Raw genomic sequence first — 6,216 nt, forward strand, 5'->3', positions numbered from 1 at the left:
GGAAGGAAGGGGAAGGAAGGTAGATGATAGATAGATAGATAGATACATAGATACATAGATACATAGAAACATACATACATAGATACATAGATACATAGATACATAGATACATAGATGAATGAGAGGGGGAGAGAGAAAGAGGTAGAAAGAGAGAGAGATTTATTTTAAGGAATTGACTCACATGATTGTATAAGCTGATAATTCCCAATTCCGCATGGTGGACCAGCAGGCCAGAGACCCAGACGTGAGCTGATGCTGCATGTGTCTTGAGCTCGAGGGCTGTCTGGACACGAAATTCTGTCTTCCTCGGGGGACCCCGTCTGCTTCCTTCAAAGGTCTTCAACTGATTGGACGAGGCCCACCCACACGGTGGAAGGCCATCTCCTCTTCTCGAAGTCCACCCATTTAGATGTTATTGTCACCTAAGAAACACCCTCGCAGCAGCATCCACACTGCTGTGTGGCCACGTGTCTGCACACTGTGTGGCCTGACCAAGGTGACACATTAAACTCACCATCGCAGATGGGTAGCAACCTGCTTGGCCAACACCTGGTCCCCAGGCCTTGCTCACGGCTGACACTGCGACTCGCTCAGCCTGGCCCAACTCCTCGGGTCTGACCAGGCCCGTGAGTCTCTGACGCGTCCTCCATCAGGCCCCCCAGTCTGATGTCCACCGTGGGTGTCTGTGACCGGCCCCTCGTGCCTCAGGCTGGGCCCTGCTCTCCGTTCAGATGCCCCTGTGTTGCAGTCTATGGCTGTGGGGAAAGGTGGGGCCTCCGCATGCCCCAGGGGACAGCAATTCCCGGGGAACCGAAGGGGCCAGGGCCGCAGTGACATGGCGAGCTGCTGGCCACTGTGTCCGCAATGGAGAGCTGCTGTCCGAACGCTCCCCACGGCCCTCGTCCCTCGCTAAGCAGGTGACCTTCTTGGTTCTCCTTTGCGAGCAAAAACTACACAGTTGACCTTGGAGGGGCAAGGGCACGAGAGGCCGGGCTGGTGTCTGCTTCCCTCGCTCGAGTGTTTGTGTGCGCCTGGCTGCTCTTTCCTTTCCCCAGTTCCATTCGGATATAGTTGACGTACGACGTCGTGTGACTCCCGGGTGTATAACACGATGACATGTATCTGTGTGTGGCAACCTGATGACGTACACATGCAGATGGAAACGCGTTCTAAGCAGGAAAGGAAGATGCTTTATTTCGTGTGAATCAACACGGTTTTCTGTTATAAAGTTTATAAATGGGAAACTATGAAAGAATGCAACATTCAAGGAGTTTGTATCCAGTGGTAGAATTGTAACTACATCATCTGCAACCCCTGTGGTCGATGTATTTTTTAATCCTAAGCTGAGTCATAACACTCTGACCTTCGTGGTCAGAGGCCAGCTGGCATGTCTTGTTACATCTGCGAAGATTCTCATCAGATGTCTGAGGACAGAGGGTTTCTACGTCTTCCCCCGCATCCCCCCGCCTCGCACAACTCCAGGAAGAGCACCGAGCGAATAGCATAGGTGGTTATTCAGACCCCAAGGTAAACAGGAATCTTCTCTCCCTTCACGGAAAGATAACGGGCTGCTCTGCGTGATCTTATCAGCTTCACAGGGCGGAGCTCCGTGGCCCTCACGTCACCCAGGAAGCCCATGGGCTGTGGCAGTTCGTCGCAGGAGTCCGGCAGTGCGATGTCGTGTCTGCGGTCATTCACGGCCCAAGTGCACAGGTCCATGCCGGGTGCACACGAGGAAGTTGGATGTAATTCATGCAGCAGCAAAATGACAGTGTAATAAGCTACCTACTTAGGGAAGTACCTACTCAGCTCAGCAATGTAGACACGGGACAGGGTCATGAGCTGAATCGCGCCCCTACAAAATGCAGTTGGGGGAGTTCTGACCCCCGCGACCTCAGAGCGTGACCTCGTTTAGAAACAGGGTCTTTGCAGGTGTAATTCATTAAGACGGCGTCACCCTGGAGTAACTGTGAGTCCCCACCCCCATGTGACCGCTGTCCTCATAAGAATGGGAGGTGAGGACACAGACACACAGACGGACGACCCCATGAGGACACAGGGAGGGGACGGCGTCCACACGCCCCAGACAGAGGCCCCAGGAGGGACCAGCCTTGCTACACCTGCATCTTGGATGTCTGGTCTTCAGAACTGTGGGAGAATACGTTTCTGTTTGTCATTCTATGAGAGGGCAAATTCGAGTCCGGGGTCCTCTGGTAGAGCTGCCCCAGGAAACCCACACGGACGGGCGCACAGCATGGCGACTCCGTCACTGGTCTTCTCTGCTTCCTGTCCTAACCTGCCGTTCCTTAAAGACAGTGACCAGTCCCAGAGTGGAGACTCACAGCCCTGCCTTATGGGTGAGGCCTTCTGCCCTTAACTCTGTCTCTGGCCTGGTGATGGCTTTGAGGGGACTCTCACTGTCTCTATGGCGACTGTCAGCTGGACCCTTCGCCGGAATAGATGGACATACATGTCATGCCTCCCGCCCACTATTGAAGCTGGGCAGTCCAGCGGGGAGAGGGCTTCAGGAAGATGTGCAGACAGACCTCGACCTCACACCTCCTGAGATTTCCTTACCAAGGCTTCACACCTCTCAGGGGATGGAGACATTCACGACACGCTCCGTGACGTCGGCGGAATTAGCCTACAACCGAAAGATGACGAGAGATTCTTCCAAATAACCCACGCGCTAAAGACGGAATACGGATGAAAACACGCCAAAGGCTCTTCGTGAACGATATAGCACACAGAATAACGTCCCCCAAAACGTCCACGTCTTAATCCCTGTGCGGTACACTGCGTGATGTCCACGAAGAATCTACATGCTGATCCTCGAAACCTGTAAATCCGTGAGCTGACCGGGTCAGAAGATGTGCCCAAGGATCTTGAGATGGAAGATGATTCCGGGTCATCCAGGAGGGCTTCATGTCATCACAAGGGCCCTTAAGAGGGAGACAAGGTCCACAGGGAGAGGACATGGGAAAACAGAGAAGCAGAGACAGACACTGGCCGATGCTACAGAGCGGGGAGAATCGGAGGGCTGAGGACGCCGACTCTGAAAATGGAAGAAGAAGCCACAAGTTCAGGAAACTCCTCCAGAATCCGGAAAAAGCAGGGAAGCATTCTCCCCCAGAAGGAACCGGCTCTGCCGACACCTTGACATTTAGCAGGTGTAGTCGATGTTAGACTTCTGGCCTCCAGAAGAGAATAAATTTCGTTTGTCTCCAGCTTGTGAAAATCTTGGTACAGCAGCCACATAAAACTCGTGCAAATGATCGTGAAGACGTGACTCAAATGGCGTGGGACGAAACCAAAGCTGTGAACACAGGCAAATTCATAGCCTCGGCTGCACTCGTCAGACTAGAGAAAAGCTGTAAATCCGTGGACCGAGATTCCACCTCAAGAATCTAGAATGAGGTCCTCTCTCGAGATCAAACCCAAAGGACATGCAGGGAGGGAAATGATAAAGAGCAGAGCGGACATGAGTGGACCAGAAAACAAAATGCACGAGAGTCAAATCCACAAGAATAGTATCCACAACACGAGGTCCTTTGCAGGGTTGAACGAGATGCATCAGTTCAATTCTGGTAAAAAGTAGGTGCCTGATAAATGCCCTCTATTTAGACCGAGAAATCCCAGACCCCAGGACACCACGCTACATCATTCGACACCCTCCAAAAATAATGTCTTCGCCACAGGCACAGCGTAATTCAGAAATGTCTGCCTCCTGTCTACGCCCAGGAAAATCGCAGAGAACACAATGTGTGAAACGTTTCCGAGACCCAGGCCCTGAGATTCGTTTGATTAACTCTACTGTTTTCATTGTGCTGAGTGAAACGACAACTTTAAGCTGGGCTTTTGAGTGAACAGTGCAGCTACGCCTTCGAAGCAGTCACTCACGGGCAAGCCACAGGTCTTTACGGCCGCCCTCCGCGGGGGCTGGAGTTGGTGGGTCAGGAGCGCGTGTGTTCCCAGCGACACTCTTCCCCGGCAGATGGATGTCAATTTCGGACCGTCCTGATGCACGTTCTGAGCCTCAAATAGAGTGATTCCCCTTCCGGTCCCCTTCTGAAAAAAACGCAGAAAATTCGTGTTCTCTCATGAAGTTGTTTAACCTTTGAACTCACATTTACGATCACACGAAGTGAGAACGAATTTGTCAGCGACGGGCTTTGGGCTCCACCCCCACCCTTGGGTCCTGGGTTACACCCTCTGTCTCCCCGCACGAAGGTTTCGGGCTGCGGAGGTCTTCAAACTGGGGCTCCCAGGGCACCAAAGACCGTCCTGGGGTCCCCTGCGAGCTTGTTTTTAGACGACTCGACATTCAGATCCCCTACAGTTGAAGAAGGTGCTCACGTCATAGCGGCCTGTGTGGCATGTCCTTTATCCTTCACCTCGTCCAGCTCGTGACGACAATTTTTTTTTTCCCAATTAACATTGAGATCCTGTAAAGTTCAAACGCATGTTCAAGCTAAACAGGGGGAAAAAAAAAAAAAACACCCAAGATACATACATGCTGCTGTGACACGTCTCCCCACTGTCCCCAAACGACAAAAACATGCACGTCCTTAATAACCAACCCAGGCCCCTCAGACTCCGAGGGTCCCGCATCTCCGTCCCGAGGGTCCCTGTGTCGACGGTTGGCGGCCGACTCAGCAGGTGCCTAAGACTTATCTTAAAGGCGTAAGAAACCCCTGAGCAGAGTTTGTCTCCTTGACAAAGTCCCGTCCCCACACACGTTTACATTCAGTGATGTGCATCAAAGTGCGCAATAAATTTTTGTCACCTGGATCCCTTTTGACCGCACGAGCATTGAGTCGGAAGAAAGCTCTGAGCATGGAGGCCCGTCGGCACAGGAAACGGAGCAGGCGTTCACGTTCCCGGGCTCGCACGGATTTGGGGGGTCATGACGTGGATGGTTTCGAACAAGCGGGGAAAAGAGTGCCAAGCATAGGAGCACGCGAGACTGGGATCGGGACCTGGGGACAGATGTGCGAAGGAAACGTGACTTCAGGGAGAGAAAGGGATGATGCCCAGGGCCCCGATCTCTAAAAACAGCCCGTGGGGGGTTCGTGTCAAGCACGGCAGCGTGTGTGAGAACCATGGCAGTTCGGAGTCCAGCAGAGACCGTCGACACGGTCACCAGCCGCTGTATCTTTAAATAGCGGAGTTCACTGCGTGTTAAAAATTGTTTGCAACTCTTAAAATGTACTCTTTTAGGTGTCAGTTTTGAAATTCGTTTAGAGTGTGCAGAGGATGTTTTTTTGTGCCGATTGCCGGGGGTGGGCCCAAACGCGGGGCATTAAAACAATAGACATTCATGCCGCAGGGGGCACTTAAAACCACTGACATCCATCCCCCGCCAGCCGTGGGGACCAGCAGTGTGACATCCAGGTGTCCCAGAACCATGCTCCCTCTGGAGGCCCCAGGGGAGGGTCCTCCCTGCCTCTTCCAGCTCCCGGGGGCTCCAGGTGTCCCTGGGCTGGAGGCCACGTCCCTCCCATCTCTACCTCTGTCTCCACGTGGCTTCTCTGTGTCTGTGTCTCCTCTTCTGTCCCTTATAAGGATACAGCCACCTCCTCCAGGAAGACTCACCTCAGACCCCTCACTAATCCCATTTGCAAAATTCTGTTTGCTAATAACGCCCCGCTTCCGGGTACTGGGGGCAGGATGTGGACACCTCGTTTGGGGACCGGGGTTCAGCCCTCCACGGGATGGAAAGCACCGAGTCCGGGTTAGCTCGGCAGAGGCTGCGAGCGTGGCCCCGTCCTTGTACGGCCAGCTACAGAGGGCACTCAGAAAGAAACAGCAGTTTGGGGGCCCCCGGCGAGTATGTGGGCCGCAGGCAGGGGGCCCTGCAGCAGGGCACGTGGCGGAGAGGCAGGCAGGGTCCCCTGGGGCTGAGTGGAAAGAGGAACTAGCATTGTCACCAACAGAAAGGCCGTGTAACATTGGGGGAGGGAGGAGCATCGGGATGACGATCAATAAACCCGGTCTCCGTCCAAGGCTCAGCGCTGTGTTTCTGCGCATCGCGAGCCTGCACAGGGCTTCGCTTCCAGACACGAAGGTGAAAGACGACGCGAAACTTCGAGGTGGGCCACGGTGTGAAATGACCGTCCCCGGGACACTGGAGTCCCTCGTCTGGGCCAGGGTGAGGATACTCCGGATCGACCTCACACTCTGTCACGTTGGGTCTGGCACAGCCCGTGACCTCTT

The sequence above is a fragment of the Pteropus alecto genome, unplaced genomic scaffold, assembly GCF_000325575.1.
Source record: "Pteropus alecto unplaced genomic scaffold, ASM32557v1 scaffold96, whole genome shotgun sequence".
Lineage (NCBI taxonomy): Eukaryota > Metazoa > Chordata > Mammalia > Chiroptera > Pteropodidae > Pteropus > Pteropus alecto.